Source organism: Symphalangus syndactylus, chromosome 1, assembly GCF_028878055.3.
Source record: "Symphalangus syndactylus isolate Jambi chromosome 1, NHGRI_mSymSyn1-v2.1_pri, whole genome shotgun sequence".
Taxonomy (NCBI): Eukaryota; Metazoa; Chordata; class Mammalia; order Primates; family Hylobatidae; genus Symphalangus; species Symphalangus syndactylus.
Genome location: NC_072423.2, coordinates 111450120 through 111475803, shown reverse-complemented (window position 1 = coordinate 111475803; position 25684 = coordinate 111450120). Strand labels below are relative to the sequence as shown.

At 49.4% G+C, this 25684-nt stretch overlaps 1 protein-coding gene across 25 annotated transcripts in view; it reads left to right on the top strand.

The window, feature by feature from the left end:
* The first annotated feature begins 2435 nt into the window (after window positions 1-2435).
* The window catches only part of DAG1 (dystroglycan 1), a 72391-nt gene continuing 49142 nt past the window's right edge, over window positions 2436-25684 (top strand). For 2 of the 25 annotated variants that reach the window (XM_063609680.1, XM_063609658.1), the window contains exons 1-3: window positions 2585-2737; window positions 10133-10189; window positions 23526-23637. The gene's annotated coding sequence lies outside the window, so the exon portion shown is untranslated. Of the gene's footprint in view, window positions 3195-3269; window positions 3353-10132; window positions 10190-22845; window positions 23642-25684 lie in introns of those variants that run through there. The other 23 variants (XM_055276822.2, XM_063609647.1, XM_063609687.1 and 20 more) reach the window with 20 other exon arrangements.

The following is a 25684-nucleotide window of genomic DNA, read 5'->3' as shown; positions in this document are numbered from 1 at the left end:
AACCAGGCCCGACCCTACTTAGCTTCTGAGATCAGACGAGCTTGAGTGCATTCAGGGTGGTATGGCCATGGACAGCTCTTGAACTTCTGAGCTCAAACGATCCACCTGCCTTGGTTTCCCAAAGTGCTGGGATTACAGGTATAAGCCACTGAGCCTGGCCCAGACCTCACTTTTGGTTCTGCCCACCAACTGGTTGTGAGCACCAAGCCTGGCCTGGAGCGGCCTAGGCTCTGCTGGGGTTTGGAAGGTAAGTTACTGGGGACCTTGTGCTGAACTCTAGAGTAGGCTGTGCAGTTCCCACTGAGGGTAAAGGCTTTGACTCTTAGAACTAAAGGGAGTAGGCCGGGCGCGGTGGCTCAAGCCTGTAATCCCAGCACTTTGGGAGGCCGAGGCGGGCGGATCACGAGGTCAGGAGATCAAGACTATCCTGGCTAACACGATGAAACCCCGTCTCTACTAAAAAAAAAAAATACAAAAAATTAGCCGGGCGTGTTGGCGGGCGCCTGTAGTCCCAGCTACTCGGGAGGCTGAGGCAGGAGAATGGCGTGAACCCGGGAGGCGGAGCTTACAGTGAGCCGAGATCGCGCCACTGCATTCCAGCCTGGGGACAGAGCAAGACTCCGTCTCAAAAAAAAAAAAAAAAAAAAGAACTAAAGGGAGTAACGAGGCCTTAACTTTACAGCCCCAAGCCAGTCTAGGGGACCATGAAGACAGCTATTTCTGTGTCAACTTTGGTATGGACTCCAGTGGGGGCTGGTTGGGTTCTGGTGGGGGGTGGTTAGGCCTCCTAAGTGGCTTGTTCAGGTCTCGTCAGCCAAGCCTCCTGACTTTTTTTTTTTTTGGGGGGGGGGGACAGAGCTTCCCTTTTGTTGCCCAGGCTGGAGTGCAGTGGTGTGAACTTGGCTCACTGCAACCTCCGCCTCCCTGGTTCAAGCGATTCTCCTGTCTCAGCCTCCCGAGTAGCTGGGATTACAGGCATATGCCACAATGCCCGGCTAATTTTTTTTTGTATTTTTAGTAGAGACGGGGTTTCACCGTGTTAGCCAGGATGGTCTCAAACTCCTGACCTCAGGTGATCCACCCGCCTTGGCCTCCCAAAGTGCTGGGATTACAGGTGTGAGCCACCGCGGCTGGTCAAAAAAAATTTTTTTTTGTACTTTTTTGTAGAGGCAGGGTTTCACCACATTGCTCAGGCTGGTCTAGAACTCCTGAGCTCAAGTTATCCATCAGCCTGCCTCGGCCTGCCATAGTGCTGGGACTACAGGCGGGAGCACAGCACCTAGCCCCTTCCTTTTCTTGTCTCTGTGAATGAGTAGATAGCTACTGTCTATCTAGACACTGAAGTATAGATAATTGCAAAAAGGTATGTTTTTGGGAGATGGCGCATTCCTTTCTTCTCTCTGTAACTTGCTTCTCCCAGACACTCCTGAGGAGGGAGGGAAAGTCAGGGAGCCCCAGAGCTCTCTGGGATCCAGGGAGGAAACCATGGCTGGTGGCAGCCAGTTCTGTGTTCAGAATGTGCTTGCTGTCAAGAGTGCAGGCCTGGAATTCCAGCCTGGCCACAGGCCAAGGAGGTAATGGACCCATCCTGCGTATAGTGTGGGGATGAGAAGCAGAGCTCACCACGGGTCTCATTCCCAGACCCATCCGGTAACTGTTAGGTTCAGTAACTGTAAAGTCTGGGACTTTTGGGGTGGGGGGCTGCAGATAAGTCCTGGGGAGAGCTAGAGCTACTTTAGGACCCTCCCTTGAATGTTCCAGGCAGCAACCCCCCTCTCTTATTTCTTCCCCCACCCAAAGAATGCCGGCCACTAGGAGTGAGTGACCAGCGCCTGCGGGTTAGAGCTATTTTGGGCAGGAGAGCAGGCATCGGATTCCAGCGTTCCAGGCAGGGGGAGGGGGACGAGGGTTAGGCCTGAGGCGCTTTCCGACTCCCCAGCCTGCTGTGGGCGAGGCTCTAGGAGATGAGCTAGCTTACCGCTCCTGTCCCTGGCCTCAGTCTCCCATCCGTGTAAGGGCCGGGCAGGAAGGCTTTCATCCTTTGCAATTGAGAGAACGCCTCCTGATTGTTCTCATGGCTTAGAAATACCCCTTGATTTGCATTCGAAGGAAATAAGGAGGGCTGAACGCAGTCGGCGGGTGGCCAGTTGCTGGGCCAGTTCGCAGTCCTGACTGTCCCTTGATTAGTCTTAGAGGCCCAAAGGCCTGAAGTTGGGCGGGGCGCCCCTCCCCCACACTACTGGTTCTGAAGGCTCCGAGTGACCGGGACCGGCCGCCGGGGTGTGTCCCGGGACAGATTTCCCTGGCCGTGAGGGCGAGGCTTCCATAATGGGGCGTGACTTTTAGGGCGGGGGAGTGGCTAGCCAATGAGCAGAAAGGTGCGGGCCGGGGCGGGGCTTGCGCGCGGGTGCGGCGCGCTGCGGAGCGGCCGACGCAGGCAGAAGCGGGCGGCGCTCGGACAGCCAGTCGGCGCCGCGCGGAGCTGGCCGCTGGATTGGCTGCAACACTCGCGTGTCAGGCGGTTGCTAGGCTCCGGCCGCGCGCCCCGCCCTCGCGCTCAGCGCCCTCTCACCGCCCGGTACGTGCTCGCGCGGAGGCTGCGGCGCGGCGCTCGCGCTCCTTAGGCTTGGCGGCGGCAGCGGCGGCAGCTTCGCGCCGAGTCCCCGGGGAGAGGCGGTAGCGGCGTCCTGGGGCCGGGAGGAGCGAACACCTGCCGCGGTCCTCCCGCCGGCGCTGGGTGAGTGCACCGCCCGCCCCTATCCGCTGTGCCTGGCTACTCGGGCCCCCATCCCTGCTGCCGGCTGAGCCTTCCGCGGAACACCTGCTGCTGCTCGCTGTTCGGCCCGGGGCGGGGACACGGCCGCGGACGTCCTTGTGGGTGAGGAGGCGGTGCCGCCCGGACGGAGCCGCCCCTTTGCTCTCGGTTCCGCAGGCAAAGGCTCGGAGCGTTCGGCTGCAAGGCCCGGGCCGCGCGCCGCGGCGATGGGCCAGGCCTTAGCTCGGCCCGCGCTCCCGGGAACGCGGAGCCTGCGCCTTGGCCGCGGTTGTGAGCCGCCTGCGGGCCGCCTCCCGGGCTTCCAATAGGCGTTGTGGCCCAGTTGGGCCGGATTCTGACTGTGGGGCATCGAGCCCCGCCAGAGGCAGGGAAGGGCACCGCTGCCGCCACTGCTCTGTCAGAGCTGCTCAGAGCCTTGGTGGGTTCCCTCATCCTTACTTGAGCTCCTTTGGAAGCTTGTTTACTTACTACCTTTTCACTTTGTATTTGGCAGACCTGGTTCACCTGCGAGTATTTGGATAGTGTCTCCACAGAAAATGTCGTCTCGGCTTGGAATCTTTTTGCCATAAATTCTAAGTTAGTTTCCTACAAACTCAACTGGTAACTTAAAATGCATCCATTAATCTCTATAACTTGAAAAGTTCTTATTTTTGTAAATCGAGTTATTTCAGAATTAGTTTTAATGGTGACGATGAAGTTTTGACTGGTTGAGGCAAGAGCCTGGGACAGCACCTTCATAGCGCAGAGTCTAACTTAAGATTCTAGCCTGCTGCTTCCCTAAATAAGCGAGTAGAAGTGACTCCTGGCATAGAAGCCAGACTCCGTGAAGGGAGGGTGGTGTTTATAGGACATAATTCCAGATAAAGAGTTGGATGTGCTTTCAGGTGTTTTGGAAAGTCTGGTGTAGATGGGGTATTGCAATTTTATCAGGTTCTGTGCTTAGTTAAGTTCAGAGACCTTATTTTGGAATGTTCCTGTTCTAAAAAAGAATTCAACCGTACTACATTTTGGAGGCATAAAAATCCATAGTTTGAGGATGGAGAAGTTTAGTTGAACTTTTGTGGGTTTTTTTTTGCTGTGAACTAAGGAAGAAGAGCTCATGGCCTGTGTCCTGTATTTTGGAGAAATCAGATTTCAGTAGGGAGTTGGATCCATCATGTGAAGATCCTGTGAGATATAAAAGCTTGTGTTGACATGTGCCTTTGTTAAAAGAGGCACAGTGCAAATCCTCACTGTTCTTAAAAATTGATTTGGCAAAATGCATTTATTCATTTTAACAAATATTTTGATTCACTACCTGCCAAATTCTGTGGTAGATCCTAGGGACCCATGTAAAAGAGTCTGCTTCTGCCCTTAAGGAATTCAGTTTAGGGGGCAGTGGGGACCGGGGAACCCATGATTAATAGTGTCTGCCCACTAAGCGTGCTCGCATAGTAGCCTGAGGAGAGAGGGAATTCCTGAGCTGTGGCTTTCAGGGCCAGCAGGAATTAGTGGGGGACATCAAGGCCTGGACACAGGGAACCACATGTACATGAGCACCTAAAATAGTGCTTGGGAGTCCTCCAGCTTGGCAGGTGGGAGCTCTGGGCCTGCCTTGTGCTCAGGAGTTCCAGCTTTGTATGTGGGGTGCAGGAGTCTGGGGAGCCTTTTAATCAGTAGAGTGGTGTGACCCAGACCTATGTTTAGAAAGATATTGCTGGTGGAGTGGCAGGAAGAGGGAGGGAGTCAGGACCTCTGGCAGTTAAGTCAGCTAACAGAGGAGAGATGGGGAGGGAGAAGGAGCCATCAGAAAAGAGAGACTGAAAAGGTAGTACAGAGGGGATGTCCTGCCGTGATGGGGGAGGAGCTACATTCTGGAATCCATGGGCCAGAAGACCAAGCATAACCAAGGATTTAAATTCCTTCTTGCCTACCTGGTATAGTGGCCCACAGAGTTGCTTATGTCTGGTTAGTGTTGAGGATGGTGGGATTTGGAGGGACCACTTAGGGACCACTTAGACTGCAGTCGATGCGTAGGAAAGGAGGCCTGGCATTTGATTTTTAAAAACTTTATAGCCGGGCACGGTGGCTCACGCCTGTAATCCCAGCACTTTGAGAGGCCGAGGTGGGCGGATCACGAGGTCAGGAGATCAAGATCATCCTGGCTAACACGGTGAAACCCCATCTCTACTAAAAATACAAAAAATTAGCCGGGCGTGGTGGTGGTTGCCTGTAGTCCCAGCTACTTGGGAGGCTGAGGCAGGAGAATGGCGTGAACCTAGGAGGCGGAGCTTGCAGTGAGCTGAGATCATGCCACTACACTCCAGTCTGGCCGACAGAGCGAAACTGGGATTAGCCAAGTAATAATAAGCTGGGCGCGGTGGCTCACTCCTGTAATCCCAGCACAGGGATTAGCCAAGCGTGGTGGCGGGCACCCGTAGTCCCAGCTACTCGGGAGGCTGAGGCAGGAGAATGGCGTGAATCTGGGAGGCGGAGCTTGCAGTGAGTTGAGATAGAGCCACTGTACTCCAGCCTGGGCGACACAGTGAGACTCTGTCTCAAAAAAACAAAAAACAAAAAACTTTTCTCCAGGCCAGGCGTGGTGGCTAACACCTGTAATCCCAGCACTTTGGGATTCCGAGGCAGGTGGATTACCTGAGGTCAGGAGTTCAGGACCAGCCTGGCCAACATGGTGAAACCCCGTCTCTACTAAAAAATATAAAAATTATCCAGGCATGGTGGCGGGTGCCTTTAATCGCAGCTACTCGGGAGGCTGAGACAGGAGAATCGCTTGAACCCGGGAGGCCGAGGTTGCAGTGAGCTGAAAGCCTGGGCGACAAGAGCAAAACTTGGTCTCAAAAAAAAAAATAAATAAAAAAAACCAAAATAACTGGCCAGGCGCGGTGGCTCACGCCTGTAATCCCAGCACTTTGGGAGGCTGAGGCGGGTGGATCATGAGGTCAGGAAATCAAAACCATCCTGGCTAACACGGTGAAACCCCGTCTCTACTAAAAATACAAAAAATTAGCCGGGCGGGGTGGCAGGCGTCTGTAGTCCCAGCTACTCATTCTGGAGGCTGAGGCAGGAGAATGGTGTGAACCCGGGAGGTGGAGCTTGCAGTGAGCCGAGATAGCGCCACTGCAGTCCGGCCTGGGGGAAAGAGCGAGACTCAGTCTCAAAAAAAACAAAAAACTTTATCTCCTACTTGAACTGGGATATTGCATTTCCTCTTGCGCACAGCAGGCATCTTAACCTGTGAGAGTCAATGTGTGTTCATCCTTGTGGAGGCAGATGAGAGCGTATTTCTTTTCTTTTCTTCTTCTTCTTCTTTTTTTTTTTTTTTTTTTTTTTTTTGAGACAGAGTCTTGCTCTGTCACACAGGCTGGAATAAAGTGGCGTGATCTTGGCTCACTGCAACCTCTGCCTCCCAGGTTCAAGCAGTTCTCCTGCCCCAGCCTCCCAAGTAGCTGAGATCACCGGTACTTGCCAGTGGCCAGGCTCATTTTTTGTATTTTTAGTAGAGATGGGGTTTCACCATGTTGGCCAGCTTAATCTTGAACTCTTGACCTCAGGTGATCCGCCTGCCTCGGCCTCTCAAAGTGTTGAGATTACAGGCGTGAGCCACTGCGCCTGGCCTTTTTTTTTTTTTTTTTTTTTTTTTTTTTTTTTTTTTTTTGAGACAGAGTCTCACTCTGTTACCCAGGCTGGAGTGCACTGGTGGGATCTTGGCTCACTGCAGCCTCGACCAACCTCCCCGGCTCAAGCAATCCTCCCACCTCAGCATCCTGAGTAGCTAGGACCACAGGCGCATGTCATCACTCCTGGCTAAATTTTTTTTTTTTTTTTTTGAGACCGAGTCCTGCTCTGTCGCCCAAGCTGGAGTGCAGTGGCGTGATCTCGGCTCACTGCAACCTCCACCTCCCGGGTTCAAGTGATTCTCCTGTCTTGCCCTCCCGAGTAGCTGGGACTACAGGCGCGTGCCACCACACCTGGCTGATTTTTTTTATTTTTAGTAGAGCTGGAGTTTCACCATGTTAGCCAGGGTGGTCTCCAACTCCTGACCTCGTGATCTGCCCGCCTTGGCCTCCCAAAGTGCTGGGATTACAGGGGTGAGCCACCGCACCTGGCTAATTTTTTTTTTTGAGGTGGAGTTCTGCTCTTTTGCCCAGTCTGGAGTGAAGTGGCGCGATCTTGGCTCACTGCAACCTCTGCCCCCTGGGTTCAAGTGATTCTCCTGCCTCAGCCTCCCAAGTAGCTGGGATTACAGGCATGCATCACCACACCCGGCTAATTTTTGTATTTTTAGTAGAGATGGGGTTTCGCCATGTTGCCCAGGCTGATCTGGAACTCCTGACCTTAGGTGATCCACTCTCCTTGGCCTCCCAAAATGCTAGGATTACAGGCATGAACCACTGCCCCCCGCCCTAATTTTTGTATTTTTTGTAGAGATGGGGTTTCTCCATGTTTCCCAGGCTGGTCTCGAACTTCTGAGCTCAAGCAATCTGCCTTCCTCAGCCTCCGAAAGTGCTGGGATTACAAGCGTGAGCCACCATGCCTGGCCATTTTTTTTTTAATTAATTAATTTTTTTCTTTTTTGAGACGGAGTCTTGCTCTGTCACCCAGGCTGCATGGAGTGCAGTGGCGTGATCTCGGCTCACTGCAAGCTCCACCTCCCGGGTTCACGCCATTCTCCTGTCTCAGCCTCTCGAGTAGCTGGGACTACAGACGCCCGCCACCACACCCAGCTAATTTTTTTTTTTTTTTTTTTTTTGAGATGGAGTCTCGCTCTGTCACCAGGCTGGAGTGCAGTGGTGCAATCTCAGCTCACTGCAACCTCTGCCACCTGGGTTCAAGCCATTCTCCTGCCTCAGCCTCCCGAGTAGCTGGGAGTACAGGCGCGCACCACCACGCCCAGCTAATTTTTGTACTTTTAGTAGAGATGGGGTTTCTTTTTTTTTTTTTTTTGAGACGGAGTCTTGCGCTCTCACCCAGGCTGGAGTGCAGTGGCGCAATCTCGGCTCGCTGCAAGCTCCGCCTCCTGGGTTCACGCCATTCTGCCTCAGCCCCTCCGAGTAGCTGGGACTACAGGCGCCCGCCACCACGCCTGGCTAATTTTTTGTATTTTTAGTAGAGATGGGATTTCACCGTGGTCTCGATCTCCTGACCTCGTGATCCGCCCGCCTGGGCCTCCCAAAGTGCTGGGGTTACAAGTGTGAGCCACTGCGCCCGGCCTAGAGATGGGGTTTCAACATGTTGGCCAGAATGGTCTCGATCTCTTGACCTCGTGATCCGCCCACCTCGGCCTCCCAAAGTGCTAGGATTACAGGCGTGAGCCACCATGCCCAGCCAGTTTTTTTGTATTTTTAGTAGAGACGGGGTTTCACTGTGTTAACCAGGATGGTCTCGATCTCCTGACCTCGTGATCCGCCTGCCTTGGCCTCCCAAAGTGCTGGGATTACAGGCGTGAGCCACTGTGCCCAGCTTTTTTTTTTTAAAGATGGAGTTTCACTCTTGTTGCCCAGATTGGAGTGCAATTGTGCCATATTGGTTCACCGCAACCTCCACCTCCTGGGTTCAAGCAATTCTCCTGCCTCAGCCTCCCAAGTAGCTGGGATTACAGGCATGCATCACCACACCTGGCTAATTTTGTATTTTTAGTAGAGACAGGGTTTCTCCTTGTTGGTCAGGCTGTTATCAAACTCTCCACCTCAGGTGATCCGCCTGCCTCGGCCTTCCAAAGTGCTGGGATTACAGGCGTGAGCCACCTTGCCTGGCCAGCTTTTTTTTTTTTTTTTTTTTTTTTTTTTTTTTTTTTTTTTTTTTTTTTTTTTTTTTTTGAGATGGAGTCTCGCTCTGTTGCCCAGGCTGGAGTGCAGTGGCATGATCTTGGCTCACTGCAACCTCCGCCTCCTGGGTTCATGTGATTTTCCTGCTTCAGCCTCCCAAGTAGCTGGGATTACAGGCATGTGCCACCACGTCCTGCTAATTTTTGTAATTTTAGTAGAGATGGGGTTTTACCATGTTGGTCAGGCTGGTCTTGAACTCCTGACCTTGTGATCTGCCTACCTCAGCCTCCCAAAGTGCTGGGATTACAGGCGTGAGCCACCGTGCCCGGCCAGCAATTTCTATAAATAGGAATTTAGAGTAGCTTACAAAATTACACCAGCCAGAAGGCTTAATTTAGCCTTAATGAATAGGATTCTCTATTTTCCAATTTCTTAGGTTTGATAGCTAAGCATTTTCTTTTTTTTTTTTTTTTTTTTGAGACGGAGTCTGCTCTGTCACCCAGGCTGGAGTGCAGTGGTGCGATCTTGGCTTACTGCAAGCTCCACCTCCTGGGTTCACGCCATTCTCCTGCCTCAGCCTCCCGAGTAGCTGGGACCGCAGGCACCCGCCACCACACCTGGCTAATATATATTTTTTGTATTTTTAGTAGAGATGGGGTTTCACCATGTTAGGATGGTCTTGATCTCCTGACCTCATGATCTGCACACCTCTGCCTCCCAAAGTGCTGGGATTACAGGCATGAGCCACCGCACCCAGCCATAGCTAAGCATTTTCTTAGTTTTACTCAGGGTCCAGGGTAGAAAGATGGATGAGATGCAATGGTAGAAGATCATAAACTGAGGGTGTCAAAGTTGGTGAAGCTGGTCTGTGTTCTGTGTTGAAGTGATTAAATCTGAACGAACTTTAGCAGTATGTTGACTTAATTTATATTTATGTTTTAAAAGCAGGATTCTATTGGAACAATCAGCTGCATATTTAAAAAATTACTTTTATGACCAAATGTCTTTATCTTGCTTGTCATGAGATACATTTAATGGTGTTGAGGTTTTGGGCCGGGCACAGTGGCTCACACCGGTAATCCCAGCACTTTGGGAGGCCAAGCCGGGTGGATCATCTGAGCTCAGGAGTTAGAGACCAGCCTGTCCAACATGGTGAAACCCCTTCTTTACTAAAAAATACAAAAATTAGCTGGGCATGGTGGCGTGCACCTGTAATCCCAGCTACTTGGTAGGCTGAGGCGGAAAATTGCCTGAACCTGAAAGGTGAAGGTTGCAGTGAGCCAAGTTTGAGGTTTTGCAGTGTTGAGGTTTTTCTTCTCAGTTATACCTTTTTGAGCTAATCGTTTTAAAAAGTACCACTGTCTAAAATACACTGAAATTAATTTTACTATTTATAATTTTTGGTTCTGGATTGACTGTACAGAAAATGTTTCATTTTCTTACTGTGACCTTTGACAAAGAAGGGTGAGTAATTTGTGGTGTGGGCAGGAGACTCAGTGGCATTCCCCACTTCCTCTGGAGTTGGTCAGTGTGGTATAATTCTTTTTCAGTTGTGGGCATTCACCAATATTGTTTCCTCCTTTTCCTGCAGGGCCTCTGCTCTCCAGGAAGATAAGGCTTTTAAAGCAGCCTAGCACTAGAAGGTGAGGTAAGGTACTTGAAAAGAGACATTTCTGCAAAAGAAAGTTGAGGAATAATCACATACTGGCCAAAATGATAATCACAGAATTATACTTATTTATTTTTATTTATTTTTTTGAGACAAAGTCTTGCTCTGTCACCCAGGCTGGAGTGCAATGGCGTGATCTTGGCTCACTGCAACCTCTGCCTCCTGGGTTCAAGCAATTCTCCTGCCTCAGCCTCCCAAGTAGCTGGGATTACAGGCATGTGCCACCGCGCCCAGCTAATTTTGTATTTTTTGTAGAGACGGGGTTTCTCCATGTTGGTCAGGCTGGTCTGGAACTCCCGACGTCAGGTGATCCGCCCGCCTCGGCCTCCTGAAGTGCTGGGATTACAGGAGTGACCCACCGCGCCCAGCTTATTTATTTGTTTTTGAGACAGGATCTCTGTCTGTCACCCATGCTGGAGTGCAGTGGCATGATTATAGCTCACTGCAGACCTTCACCTACTAGGCTTAAGCCATCCTCCCACCTTGGCCTCCCGTGTAGCTGGGACTACAGGGGCATGTCACCGTGCCCGGCTAATTTTTGTGACTTTTTGTGGAGATGGGATCTCACTATGTTGTCCAGGCTGATCTCAAACCCCTGGACTCAAATGTCCTCTGACCTCAGCCTCTCAAAGTGCTGTGATTAATAGACATGCACCTCCGCACCTGCCTTAGAATTTTAAAACGTTAATAGCGCAGGAAAAGCTCTGTTGGATAATACATACATTTAAGTAGTATGGAAGATAATAGTGGAAAGAGGCCGGGTGCGGTGGCTCACACCTATAATCCCAGCACTTTGGGAGGCCGATGTGCACGGATCAACTGAGGTCAGGAGTTTGAGACCAGCCTGGCCAACATGGCGAAACCCTGTCTCTGATAAAAATAGAAAAATTAGCCGGATGTGGTGGCAGGTGTCTGTAATCCCAGCTACTTGGGAGGCTGAGAAAGGAGAATCACTTGAACATGGGAGGTGGAGGTTGCAGTGAGCCGAGATCCCGCCATGACACTCCAGCCTGGGCAACAAGAGTGAAACTGCATCTCAAAAAAAAAGTGGAAAGAAAAGGACTGGGCGTGGTGGCTCACACCTGTAATCCCAGCACTTTGGGAGGCCGAGGTGGGTACATCATTTGAGGTCAGGAGTTTGAGACCAGCCTGGCCAACATGGTAAAACCCCGTCTCTACTAAAAATACAAAAATTAGCCAGGCATGGTGGTGTGCGCCTATAATCCCAGCTACTTGGGAGGCTGAGGCAGGAGAATTGCTTGAATCTTGAACCTGGGAGGCAGAGTTTGCAGTGAGCCGAGATCGTGCCGTTGCACTCCATCTTGGGCGATGGAGTGAGACTGTCTCAAAAAAAAAAAAAAAAAAAAAAAAAAAAAAAGTGGAAAGAAAAGGAGGCCAGTCTCATGCCTGTAATCCCAGCACTTTGGGAGGCTAAGGTGGGAGGATTACTTGAAGCCAGGAGTTTGAGACCAGCTTGGGCAAGAAAGAGAGACCCTGTCTCTACAAAAAATAAAAATAAAAAAATTAGTTGAGTGTGGTGGCACATTCCCTAGGTACTGGGGAAGCTGAGGTGGGGGCATCTTTTGAGCCTAAGAGTTTTTTTTTTGTTTGTTTGTTTTGTTTTTAATATTTTGTAGAGAGGGTTTTGCCATGTTGCCCAGGCTGGTCTTGAACTGCTGAGCTTAAGCGATCTGTCTGCCTCAGCCTCACAAACTGCTGGATTACAGATGTGAGCCACTGGGCCTTAGCCTAGGAGTTTGAGGCTGCAGTGAGCTTTCATCACAGCAAATCACGCTACTGCACTCCAGACTGGGTGACAAAGTGAGACCCTGGCTCAAAAAATAAAAAGGAAAAGTCTCTTGTTGTCCCCTGCCTTTTTTTTTTTTTTTTTTTGGAGACGGAATCTTGCACTGTTGCCTGGGCTGGAGTGCAATGGTGTAATCTCGGCTCATTGCAACCTCTGGCTCCCGGGTTCAAGCGATTCTCCTGCCTCAGCCTCCTGAGTAGCTGGGATTACAGGTGCCCACCACCACGCCCAGCTAAGTTTTTGTACTTTCAGTAGAGACGAGGTTTTACTGTGTTAGCCAGGCTGGTCTCCTGACCTTGTGATCCTCCCACCTCGGCCTCCCAAAGTGCTGGGATTACAGGCGTGAGGCCATCCCATTTTATTTTTTCTGTAAATAGGGAATACAACACATGGTACTAACTTAATTAAAAGTTCAAAAGGGTTATACAAAGGAGGGAAAGGAACCTTCCTTCCATCTATCCCCTCAGCCTGTGGTTCGCCTTTCCAGAGACAGTTGTGATCCCCCCTAATTCCTGGGTCTCCTCCAGAGATGGCCCTTGGCAGTGTTTTTACCAAGTTTGAGTGTAGATTTCTTTTTTTTTTTTGAGACAGAGTCTCTCTCTGTTGCCCAGGCTGGAATGCAGTGGCTCGATCTCTGCTCACTGCAACCTCCACCTCCTGGATTCAAGCGATTCTCCTATCTCAGCCTCCTGAGTAGCTGAGACGACAAGTGCGTGCCACCACACCCAGCTAATTTTTGTATATTCAGTAGAGACTGGGTTTCACCATGTTGGCCAAGCTGGTCTCGAACTGAACTCAGGTGATCCCACCCATCTTGATCTCCCAAAGTGCTGGGATTACAGGTGTGAGCCCCCGCGCCGGCCTGAATATAACTTTTTTTTTTTTTTTGAGACTGAGTCTCCCTCTGTCACCCGAGCTGGAGTGCAGTTGCTCGATCTCTGCCCACTGCAACCTCCGCCTCCTGGGTTCAATCGATTCTCCTGCCTCATCATCCTGAGTAGCTGGGATTACAGGCACGCACCACCACACCCATCTAATTTCTTTTTTTTTTTTTTTTTTCGTATTTTTAGTAGAGACGGGGTTTCAGTATGTTGGTCAGGCTGGTCTCGAACTCCTGAGCTCGTGATCCACCTGCCTTGGCCCCCCAAAGTGCTGGGATTACAGGCGTGAGCCACTGCACCTGGCCGTGAATATAACATTTCTTTTTTTTTTTTTGGGAGACGGAGTCTCGCTCTGTTGCCCAGGCTGGAGTGCAGTGGCGCGATCTCGGCTCACTGTGAATTCCGCCTCCTGGGTTCACACCATTGTCCTGCCTCAGCCTCCTGAGTAGCTGGGACTACAGGTGCCTGCCACCATGCCCGGCTAAATTTTTGTATTTTTTTCGTAGAGACGGGGTTTCACTGTGTTAGCCAGGAGACCTGTTAGCCAGGATGGTCTCGATCTCCTGACCTCGTGATCCGCCCGCCTTGGCCTCCCAAAGTGCTGGGATTACAGGCGTGAGCCACTCTGCCCGGCGAATATAACATTTCTAATGATTAATCTGTCCCTAGTTCTTAGACAGTTTGGTTCTTTTTTTGTTTGTTTTTCTTCTTATTTGTTTTAGCTCTCTCCTACAGGAAGGAGGCTGTTTCTTACTTTGGTTGTAATAGATAATGTTGCAGTTAACATCTCTGCATAAAGTTTTTTTGTTTTTTTTGAGATGGAGTCTTGCTCTGTTGTCCAGGCTGGAGTGCAGTGGCGCGATCTCGGCTCACTGCAAGCTCTGCCTCCCGGGTTCACGCCATTCTCCTGCCTCAGCCTCCCGAGTAGCTGGGACTACAGTTGCCTGCAACCATGCCCAGCTAATGTTTTGTATTTTTAGTAGAGATGGGGTTTCACCATACTAGCCAGGATGGTCTCGATCTCCTGACCTCATGATCCGCCTGCCTCGGCCTCCCAAAGTGCTATGATTACAGGCGTGAGCCACTGCGCCTGGCCTGCATAAAGTTTTTTTTTTTTTTTTTTTTTTTTTTTTTGAGACGGAGTCTCGCTCTGTCTCCCAGGCTGGAGTGCAGTGGCGCAATCTCGGCTCACTGCAAGCTCCGCCTCCCGGGTTGACGCCATTCTCCTGCCTCAGCCTCTCCGAGTAGCTGGGACTACAGGCGCCTGCCACCATGCCCAGCTAATTTTTTGTATTTTTAGTAGAGACGGGGTTTCACCATGGTCTCGATCTCCTGACCTCGTGATCCGCCCGCCTCGGCCTCCCAAAGTGCTGGGATTACAAGCGTGAGCCACCTTGCCCGGCCACATAAAGTTTTTTAAAAGAGTTTTTTGTATCATAAAAAGAATTGTGGCCGGGCGCGGTGGCTTACGCCTGTAATCCCAGCACTTTGGGAGGCTGAGGTGGGCAGATCACGAGGTCAGGAGATCGAGACCATCCTGGCTAACACATTGAAACTCCGTCTCTGCTAAAAATACAAAAAAAAAAAAAATTAGCCGGGCGTAGTGTTAGGCGCCTGTAGTCCCAGCTACTTGGGAGGCTGAGGCAGGAGAATGGCCTGAACCTGTAAGGCAGAGCTTGCAGTGAGCTGAGATAGTTCCATTGCACTCCAGCCTGGGTGACAGAGTGAGACTCCGCCTCAAAAAAAAAAAAAAAAAAAGAAGTGAATTGTGATTTACAGCTTTGTATAAGCACATTTATCAATGTCAAGTAAGGCAGATTTGTATTGATTTTTATTTTTAAGTATTGTGCTCATTTTCTGTAGTCCCTTTTCTGTGACTTGCATGGATTTGTGATTTTTATAGCAACGTGGAGACCTAGTCTCAGTGTTCCCTGCCCTTGGGGGCATGAGGAGCCACAGATTCATTCTTGCTGAGGCAGTCACGGCCCTTGGATACCCTAAGTATAGGGAAGTGTGCCAGTTGTGGGGAGCTCAAGGATGAATGAAGCACTTGGAAGGATATGTCGTATTCAGGGAAACAGTAGCGCTTGATTCCCTGTTTTGGCATTTACTCTTCATTTCTATAGATGTTGTTTTTGTATATGAGGTATGAGAATCTACAAACAAGCACCTCTTACAGAGTTCTTTCTCTTAATTGGTACACAGTTTTCTGTATCTATAGATTCCACATCTGTGGATTCATCCAACTGTGGATTGAAAATATTTGGGAAAAAAGGATGGTTGCGTCCGTATGAAACACGAATAAACTTTTTTCCTTGTCATCATTTCCTAAATGTTAGAACAACTATTTTCATACCATTTACATTGTATTATGTGTTATAAGTAATCTAGGGATGTTTAAAGTATACAGGAAGATGTTTAAGGGATCCAGGGCTGTGCAGGATGTGCCTTGTTAACAAAATGTTTACAAGCAGTATACTTGGTAAAAGTCATCGCTATTCTCTAGTCTCAATAAGCCAGGGGCACAATGCACTGCGGAAAGCTGCAGGGACCTCTGCCCTTGAAAGCGGGGTATTGTCCAAGGTTTCTCCCCATGTGATAGTCTGAAATATGGCCTCGTGGGATGAGAAAGACCTGACCGTCCCCCAGCCCAACACCTGTAAAGGGTCTGTGCTGAGGTGGGTTGGTAAGAGGAAAGCCTCTTACAGTTGAGATAGAGGAAGGCCACTGTCTCCTGCCTGCCCTTGGGAACTGAATGTCTCGGTATGAAACCCGATTGTACATTTGTTCAATTCTGAGATAGGAGAAAAACCACCCTATGGGGGGAGGCGAGACATGTTTGCAGCAATGCTGCCTTGTTATTCTTTACTCCACTGAGATCTTTGGGTGGAGAGAAACATAAATCTGGCTTATGTGTACGTCTAGTCACAGTACCTTCCCTTAATTATGACGTAGATTCTATTGCTCATATGTTTTTGTCCTTATTATGATGCAAATATTACACCATTTTATATAAGGGACTCGAGCACCTGTGGATTTTGGTATCCTGGAACCAATCCCTCATGGATACCGAGGGAAGAGTTTGTAAATGTATTAAAACAGAGAAGTGGAATTGGAGTCAAATTCTTTTGATTTTGTAGGTATCTCTGTTTAGCCTTTTCACTGTGCTGGGAACATTTCCCCCCAGGCATCCTAGGGGTTGATGGGAGATTTACTTAAGATTCCCAAGGCTGTCTAGGGCAGAAGTGAACCAGTTCTGTCTTGGTTGTCATAAACACCTCTGTTAATTAGCTCAGTTGTTCTCCAGGGATAGATTGATTCTCTAGCCAGCTTTTGCCAAGAAAAATGATGTAGTCAATAATGGAATTCCAAATAAGATTTCCTTTTTATTTGGCTATTAATCAGAACTTGGGATAACGTCCATTTTCTGGGCCCTAATTTTACTATGGAATGTTTCCATAAAACATGCATCTGATTACTGTAAATGTCCTGTAAACACTCCTGCTTGGGCTGGTAGGTCATTTTTTTTTCTTTTTTTTTTCTTTTGAGACAGTTTCAGTCTTGTTGCCAAGGCTGGAGTGCAATGGCGTGATCTCAGCTCACTGCAACCTCCACCTCCCGGGTTCAAGTGATTCTCCTGCCACAGCCTCCCAAGTAGCTGGAATGATACACCATGCACCACCACACCTGGCTAATTTTTGTATTTTTAGTAGAGATGGGGATTCTTCATGTTGGTCAGGCTGGTCTCAAACTGCCGACCTCAGGTGATCTGCCTGCCTTGGCCTTCTAAAGTGCTGGGATTACAGGCGTGAGCCACCATGCCCAGTCTGTAGGTCACCTCTGTGTCCAATCTGCCCTGGCCTCTGGGGTGGTCAAGGATGCCTTGCCTTCTAGGATTTTTTATATTGGAGACCAGTCTGATGAGTAGTCCTTGAGCAGCGGCTGGATTCCAAGTCTTGGAGAAAATGAGGAAGTTCTACCTCTTACGCGATATATGATTGAAGAAATTGTGTTTTCTTTGTTTTTTGAGAGGCAGGGTCTTGTCCTGTTGCCTAGGCTGGAGTGTGGTGGCATAATCATAGCTTACTGCAGTCTTTTTTTTTTTGAGACGGAGTCTCGGTCTGTCACCCAGGCTGGAGTGCAGTGGCGCAATCTTGGCTCACTGCAAGCTCCGCCTCCCGGGTTCACGCCATTCTCCTGTCTCAGCCTCTCCGAGTAGCTGGGACTACAGGCGCCCGCCACCACGCCTGGCTAATTTTTTGTATTTTTAGTAGAGACGGGGTTTCACCGTGGTCTCGATCTCCTGACCTCATGATCCGCCCGCCTCGGCCTCCCAAAGTGCTGGGATTACAAGCGTGAGCCACTGCGCCAGGCCTGCTCACTGCAGTCTTGACCTCCTGGGGTCAAGCAATCCTCCCACCTCAGCCTTCTGAGTAGCTGGGACTACTAGCATGTGCCACTATGCCCAGCTAATTTTTAAATTTTTTTGTAGCGATGAGGTCTTGGCTATGTTGCCCAGGCTGGATCCTCCTGCCTCAGCCTCCCAAAGTGTTGGGATTACAGGCATGAGCCACCACACCTGGCCCAGAAGTGTCTTATGTTTTTAGACTTTTGAGCAGTGTTGGAACAATTGAATCACCTGAGTGGAGAAATTTGGTAGGAAGAGAGTAGAAGAGAGGCTCTTTATTAAAGACCTAAAAATAGAATTCATTAAAGTCACAAATAGATAACAGTAGGATTTCTGTCTGACTCTCTCCTGCTTTGGGTTTGTGTTACCAGCTGTTGCATCTGCTTACCTAGAAAATAGAATAATATTTTGTCAGAAGGGTCAACAGTGTGGTCCTAAAACATTGTGTTTGCAAGTCTGAGGATGTGCTTTTTCCAATTTTAAAAGTAGTTTAGAAAGTGACCAGATTCTTTCATGTAGGGAAGAAATCTTAGCAGGAGACGTTGGTTCTTCTGCTTATAGTGCTAGCCCTAACCTGACAGGTCCTGTGGGGACGGACCCCTGTCTCTTCAGAGCCCTGAGCCTTTTTCTCTTCTAGTTGGACATTGCTGACTAGAGAGGGATCTCCTATGTAGGCCATCTGATTACCTGATTTAATCAGATGGTACCTCTGTTATTTTGGAGAAGAGGGTCTCCTTTTGATTCTAATAGCTGGAGATAAAAATGGCTCCGTATGCTTTCTTCCTGTGGAGGGCTCTGCTGCCCTGAGCTGCCTGTGTCCTTTACATCTGTGTGAGGGGGTGGAGGAATGTCCTGGCCTCCTTGCTTCCATCCTGCTATGGGCTTCCAGCGAGAATGGGGTCCATTGTGGGCTGTACCCAAAGGCACAGTCCTCTGCCTCAGTGTCAGGCTTACTGTGGTCTCTGTGTCCAGTTTGCTGTGGTCACTGGGTGCCAAGGAGCTGGGAGCTCAGGGAGCCAATGCTGCCTTTTTTTTTTTTTTTTTGAGATGGAGTCTTGCTCTTGTCACCCAGCCTGGAGTGCAATGGCACAATCTCTACTCACTGCAACCTCCGCTTCCCAGGTTCAAGCAGTTCTCCTGCCTCAGCCTCCCAAGTAGCTGGGATTACAGACGCACGCCACCACACCGGGCTAATTTTTGTATTTTTATTGTTATTGTTATTATTATTACTTTATTTTATTTGAGATGGAGTCTCACTCTGTAGCCCAGGCTGGAGTGCAGTGGGGCAATCTCAGCTCACTGCAAGCTCCACCTCCCGGGTTCACGCCATCCTCCTGCCTCAGCCTCTGGAGTAGCTGGGACTACAGGCGTCCACCACCACACCTGGCTAATTTTTTTGTATTTTTAGTAGAGACGGGGTTTCACCGTGGTCTCAATCTTCTGACCTCGTGATCTGCCTGCCTCAGGCTCCCAAAGTGCTGAGATTACAGGCGTGAGCCACCGCGCCCGGCCATTTTTATTTTTATTTTTATTTTTGAGATGGAGTTTCGCTCTGTCGGCCAGACTGGAGTGTAGTGGCATGATCTCACCTCACTGCAAGCTCCGCCTCCTAGGTTCACGCCATTCTCCTGCCTCAGCCTCCCAAGTAGCTGGGACTACAGGCAACCACCACCACGCTTGGCTAATTTTTTGTATTTTTAGTAGAGACAGGGTTTCACCATGTTAGCCAGGATAGTCTCAATCTCCTGACCTCGTGATCTGTCCGCCTCGGCCTCCCTAAATGCTGGGATTACAGGCGTGAGCCACCGCTCCCGGCCAATTTTTGTGTTTTTATTTTTATTTATTTATTTATTTATTTATTATTATTTTTTGAGACGGAGTCTTGCTCTGTCACCCAGGCTGGAGTGCAGTGGCGCAATCTCGGCTCACTGCAAGGTCTGCCTCCTGGGTTCACGCCATTCTCCTGCCTCAGCCTCTCCGAGTAGCTGGGACTACAGGCGCCCGCCACCACGCCTGGCTAATTTTTTTTTTGTATTTTTAATAGAGACAGGGTTTCACCGTGGTCTCGATCTCCTGACCTCGTGATCCGCCCGCCTCGGCCTCCCAAAGTGCTGGGATTACAAGCGTGAGCCACCGCACCCGGCAATTTTTGTGTTTTTAATAGAGACAGGGTTTCACCACGTTGGCCAGGCTGGTCTCGAACTCCTGATCTCATGATCCACCCGCCTGGGCCTCCCAAAGTGCTGGGATTACAGGCGTGAGCCACCATGCCCGGCCGCCATTGCTTCTTTACATGCTACCCTGTTCTTCAGGAGTGTTCTGAAGGATGGTACTTTGTTTGCCTCTAGGTCTGCCCCCTGATTTTGTCATGTCTTGATAAACGCTTTTGTGGATCGTTTTGCAGGCCTAAGCTCACTCTTGTAGCAGATATGGGGCCATATTTAGAGAAGCAGGCCTGCTCCTCCCACGGGTAGCTGAATGCCTGGATACAGGAGGCTGGGCTGTCCCTTCAGGCCTTTCCTATATTCTGAATCCACTGGAAAGCATAAGATTAATCTATTTATGAATGAAATTGAACTTTTAATTCTTGTTTTCTTTATTTTGGCTTTATCAACTTTAGAACTAGATGTGAAATGCCAGAGTATGATTCTCCAAGTAGGAGAAGCTACAGGCTTTTTATTTTTTATTTTTATTTTTTAGATGGAATCTTGCTCTGTCACCCAAGCCGGAGTGCAGTGGCATGATTTCGGCTCACTGCAATCTCTGAGTAGCTGGGACTGCAGGCCTGTGCACCATCACACCCGGCTAATTTTTCTGTTTTTAGTAGAGACAGAGTTTCGCCATGTTGGCCAGGCTTGTCTCAAACTCCTGGCCTCAAGTGATCCTCCCACCTCCTCCCAAAGTGCTGGGATTATAGGCGTCAACCATCATTCCTGGCCCATCTGATTTTTAAAAATATATTTTACACCTTTTGTTTTTACTTCATTAGTATAAAATAAAAATACAGAAAAAAGGCCCCCCAAAAAGTATATGATTCAGTGAGGCCAGATATTTAAAAAACAGAAAAAAATGTATAACTTGGTTAATTATATAGTAAGAAATAGAGCATTGGTGGGGTACATTGACTCATGCCTGTAATCCCAGTGCTTTGGAGGCTGAGACAGGAGGATCACTTGAGGCTAGGAGTTCAAGGCCAGCCTGGGCAACATAGCAAGACCTCATCTCTACAAAAACAAAAAACAAAAATTAGCCAGGCATGGTGGTGTGCTTGTAGTCCCAGCTGCTCAGGAGGCAGAGGTGGGAAGATCACTTGAGCCCAGGAGGTTGAGGTGGCAGTGTGCTGTGATTGCACCACTGTACTCCAGTCTGGGCGACAGAGAGAAACAGTGTCTGAAAAAAAATGTGGGGTACAGTGGCTCACACCTGTAATCCCAGCATTTTGGGAGGATGAGATGGGTGGGTTGCTTTGAGCTCCGGAGTTGGAGATCAGCCTGGGCAACATGGTGAAAACCCATCTCTACAAAAAAATACAAAAATTAGCTGGATGTGATGGTGGACGCCTTTGTTCCCAGCTATTTGGGAGGCAGAGGCAGGAGAATCGCTTGAACCCGGGAGGTGGAGGTTGCAGTGAGCCAAGATAGTGCCACTGCACTCCAGCCTGGGCGACAGTGAGATTCTGTCTCACCAAAAAAAAAAAAAAAACTTTACTAGCCCCACCATAGGCCTTTTCATGGGCCCCCATCCCGTTTCCTTCCAAAGTTGATCTCCAGCCTTACTTTTTGTGCCCATCTCCTTGTTTCTTTATAGTTGTATCCCCCAAGTTTGCATCCTTGGTTACTGTAGTTTAATTTTTTCTGGTTTTCGAAATTGGTGTGTCTTTGAAGTCTGTTTAATCTAGTTTCTCCCTCTATTCCTTTTCCTTACAATTGTCTGTTGAAGAACCTGGTCCTGTAGAGTTTCCCACAGTCCACACTTAGCTGATTGCGTCTTAGGATTGCTCTCTATTTCTTGTGAATAGGCAGCTGGATCTGAAGGCTTGATCAGCCTCAGGTTTGGTCCCTTTGGCAAGGCTAGGGGTGGTCTGGGTCTTCCTTTTGGAGTTGTGGCGTCCACTTATCCCACACTATGGTCATAGCCGGTACTCAGAGCTCTACTTTTGTGGGAAGACTGGGGCCTGAGGAGAGGCTGACCCAGTAGTCCTGGTCAAACCAGTCCCCCCAGTGTGGGTGTGACACTGCCCTGGGTCACTGGGTGGGAGGGGTTTGCAGCACTGTTCCCGTCTTAGGTCCTTACTTCTTCCTTCACAATGCCCCTCCCCTGACTTTCAGCTTCCTTGCCTTTGGCTGTTTGTCTGCCATCTTGTCCCTTCTTTTCAGCTTTTCTCTCTCCCTTTCCCCGTTTGTGTAGTGTGCTGATTGGAAAAAAGTTGTTTGGGAATTAGGAGAGGGGTTCTCATACTGCTCAATCACTCGCCACCTGGGGGACTGTGGAAACCTAGGTTTCCCCATCTGTAAAATAAGTTTAGTCCTGATGTTTTATTATTTATTTTATTTTTTTTTTGAGACAGAGTCTTGCTCTGTCGCCCAGGCTGGAGTGCAGTGGTTCGATCTGGGCTCACTGAAACCTCCACCTCCCGGGTTCAAGCGATTCTCCTGTCTCAGCCTCTCAAGTAGCTGGGATTAGAGGTGTGCACCACCATGCCTGGCTAATTGTTGTAATTTTTTAGTAGAGACATGGTTTTGCCATGTTGGCCAGGCTGGTCTGGAACTCCTGACCTCAGGTGATCTGCCCACCTCGGCCTCCCAAAGGGTTGGGATTATAGGTGTGAGCCACTGCGTCCAGCCAGTCTTGACGTTTTGTTTTGTTTTATTTTTTATTTATTTATTTTTGAGATGGAATTTTGCTCGTCACCCATGCTGGAGTGCAATGGCATGATCTCGGCTCACTGCAATTTCCGCCTCCCGGGTTCCAGCGATTATTCTGCCTCAGCCTCCTGAGTAGCTGGGACTACAGGCGCGTGCCACCATGCCCAGCTAATTTTTGTATTTTTTTTTTTTTTTTTTGAGACGGAGTCTCACTCTGTCGCCCAGGCTGGAGTGCAGTGGCGCAATCTCGGCTCACTGCAAGCTCCGCCTCCTGGGTTCACGCCATTCTCCTGCCTCAGCGTCTCCGAGTAGCTGGGACTACAGGTGCCCACCACCACGCCCGGCTAATTTTTTGTATTTTTAGTAGAGACGGGGTTTCACCGTGGTCTCGATCTCCTGACCTCGTGATCCGCCCGCCTCAGCCTCCCAAAGTGCTGGGATTACAAGCGTGAGCCACCGCGCCCGGCCTAATTTTTGTATTTTTAGTAGAGACAGGGTTTCACCATATTGGCCAGGCTGGTGTCAAACTCCTGACCTCGTGGTCCACCTGCCTCGGCCTCCCAGAGTCCTGGGATTACAAGTGTCAGCCACTGTGCCTGGCCTATTTTATTTTGATCTTATTTATTTATATGTTTTTGAGACGGAGTTTTGCTCTTGTCACCCAGGCTGTTGTGCAATGGTGCAATCTCGGCTCACTGCAACCTCTGCCTCCCAGGTTCAGGTGATTCTCCTTCCTCAGCCTCCCGAGTAGCTGGGATTACAGGTGCCCGCCACCACGCCCAGCTAATTTTTAAAATTTTAGTAGCGACAGAGTTTCGTCATGTTGGCCAGGCTGGTCTTGAACTCCTGACCTCAAGTGATCTGCCTGCCTCAGCCTCTCAAAGAGCTGGGATTACAGGCGTGAGCCACTGTACCCAGCCCCAGTCTTGATTTTTAAATGGTTGCCTCAGACTCTGTCTTATGACTTTTCTGTTTAAAAACTTTTTCTGTGTTTGAATGCTGTTTTAAAGGAGTTCCTTGTTTCTCCCTGTAGGGCATAGCCCAGCTGTAAAGAAATGTAGAAGTTAGAGCAGCTGGAATTGAGTCTTTTTCATATCTATGTTATCAAGCCGGGTGGGCTGGGGTGAATATGGAAGGCTGTGTCTGTGGTCATGGCCTCACCTGCTGATCTCAAGCTCTGGGTAGAGACTGGCCTTACAGGATAGGAGGTGTGTTCACTGCTAGTGCTGCTGCTATGCTGGCAGGTGGCTGAAATTTTGATCACTTGGAGGGGCAGAATGTTGATTAATTGTAGGGTGGTCTCAGACTCCACGCCCAGGAGCTTGTCAACTGGTCTTGGTTTTCTTGTGTGCAGGCCCCACTCCAGCTTACCCTGATATTTGGTAGGCAGCCCAAGCCCGTGTCTTGTGTGAGGATAACTCGTTGCTCACCTGAGAGACAGAGCCACTGCGTGATTGGCTGTTGCTGTGAGTACGGAGTCTTTTTTTGTTTGTTTTTGAGACGGAGTCTCACTCTGTCGCCCAGGCTGGAGTACAGTGGTGCAATATCGGCTCACTGCAAGCTCCGCCTCCTGGGTTCGTGCCATTCTCCTGCCTCAGCCTCCCGAGTAGCTGGGACTACAGGCGCCCACCACCACACCTGGCTAATTTTTTTTGTATTTTTAGTAGAGATGGGATTTCACCGTGTTAGCCAGGATGGTCTCGATCTCCTGACCTCATGATCCGCCCTCCTCGGCCTCCCAAAGTGCTGGGATTACAGGCATGAGCCATCGCACCCGGCCAAGGACAGAGTGTTGTTCTGTCACCCAGGCTGGAGTGCAGTGGTGCGATCTCGGCTCACTGTAACCTTTTGGAGACAAAAAGCCTTGGTTGTGTCTGGCCTTTATCTTTGTTAATGACCCTGAAACCGTGGCCTGAGTCTTTGAGGTGGAAGTTGCCCCAAAAGTGTCATGTAGTATACCAGAATTTATCAAGCCTTTCCCTAGTACTGGGACACTTAACATGTGCCTGTGGTACTTTTGTTTGTTTTGCTATTATTTCACATTTAATTTCATTTTTGTAAATACTTAAATAATTTTGAAGCCAAATTTAGATTTTTTCATCTTTATGTCCACTTAGGTTGCTTAGACCTAGATCAGGTTTTGTTTTTCTTTTCTTTTCTTTTTTTTTTTTTTTTTGAGACAAGGTCTCACTCTGTCACCCAAGCTAGAGTGCGGTGGCATGATCATGGCTCACTGCAGTCTGAATTCCTGGGCTTAAGCCATCCTCCTGCCTCAGCCTTCTGCAAAGCTGGAACTACAGGCATGTGCCACTATGCCAGCCTATTTTTTTTTCCTTTTGTAGAGACAGGGTGTTGTTAGGTTGCCCAGGCTAGTCTCAAACTCCTAGCCTCAGGTGATCCTCTCACCTCAGCCTTCCAAGTGGTGGGATTACAGGTGTGAACCACCATGCTCAGCCTATTTTCTTGTTTTGAATCCAAGCTTTCTGAGGATCGTCCTTTAGGAGGAGAATGTAAGGAATTCCAGAGTCAGGGAGGCATGGGAGAGGCCTGGGGGGGAGGCACTGCTCTGGAACCGCCTGTAGGTATGGTGTCAGACTGCCAGCAGAAGCCAGGGTGGTGAGGGGAGGGCTGAATGTTCTGCAAGAGAGATTTATACCATTATTTTCTTTTTCTTTTTCTTTTATGTATTTATTTATTTGTTTGTTTATTTTTTTGAGACGGAGTCTCGCTCTGTCGCCCAGACTGGAGTGCAGCGGTACAATCTCGGCTCACTGCAAGCTCCGCCTCCCGGGTTCACGCCATTGTCCTGCCTCAGCCTCCCGAGTAGCTGGGACTACAGGTGCATGCTACCATGCCCGGCTAAGTTTTTGTATTTTTAGTAGAGACAGAGTTTCACCGTGTTAGCCAGGATGGTCTCGATCTCCTGACCTTGTGATCTGCCCGCCGTGGCCTCCCAAAGTACTGGGATTACAGGTGTGAGCCACCGCGCCCGGCCCTTTCTTTTTCTTTTTTTTTTTTTTGAGACAGAGTCTCACTCTGGAGTGTAGTGGCATGATCTTGGCTCACTGCAACCTCCACCTCCCGGGTTCAAGTGATTCTCCTAACTCAGCCTCCCAAGTAGCTGGGATTACAGGTGTGCATCACCACATCTGGCTAATTTTTATATTTTTAGTAGAGACAGCGTTTCACCCTGTTGGCCAGGCTGGTCTCGAACTCCTGACCTCAGGTGATCTGCCCACCTCAGCCTCCCAAAGTGTTGGGATTATGGGTGTGAGACACTGCGCTCAGCCTGATATGAATATTCTTGACAGTGTCTTCTGGGTATATACCTAAGAGTGAACTGTTAGATATATAGTATTTGATTTTTTTTTTTTTTTTTTTTTGAGATTCAGTTTCGCTCTGTTGCCCAGGCTTGAGTTCAGTGGTGTGATATTGGCTCACTGGATCCTCCGCCTCCCAGGTTGAAGTGATTCTCCTGTCTCAGCCTAACCAGTAGCTGGGATTACAGGCACG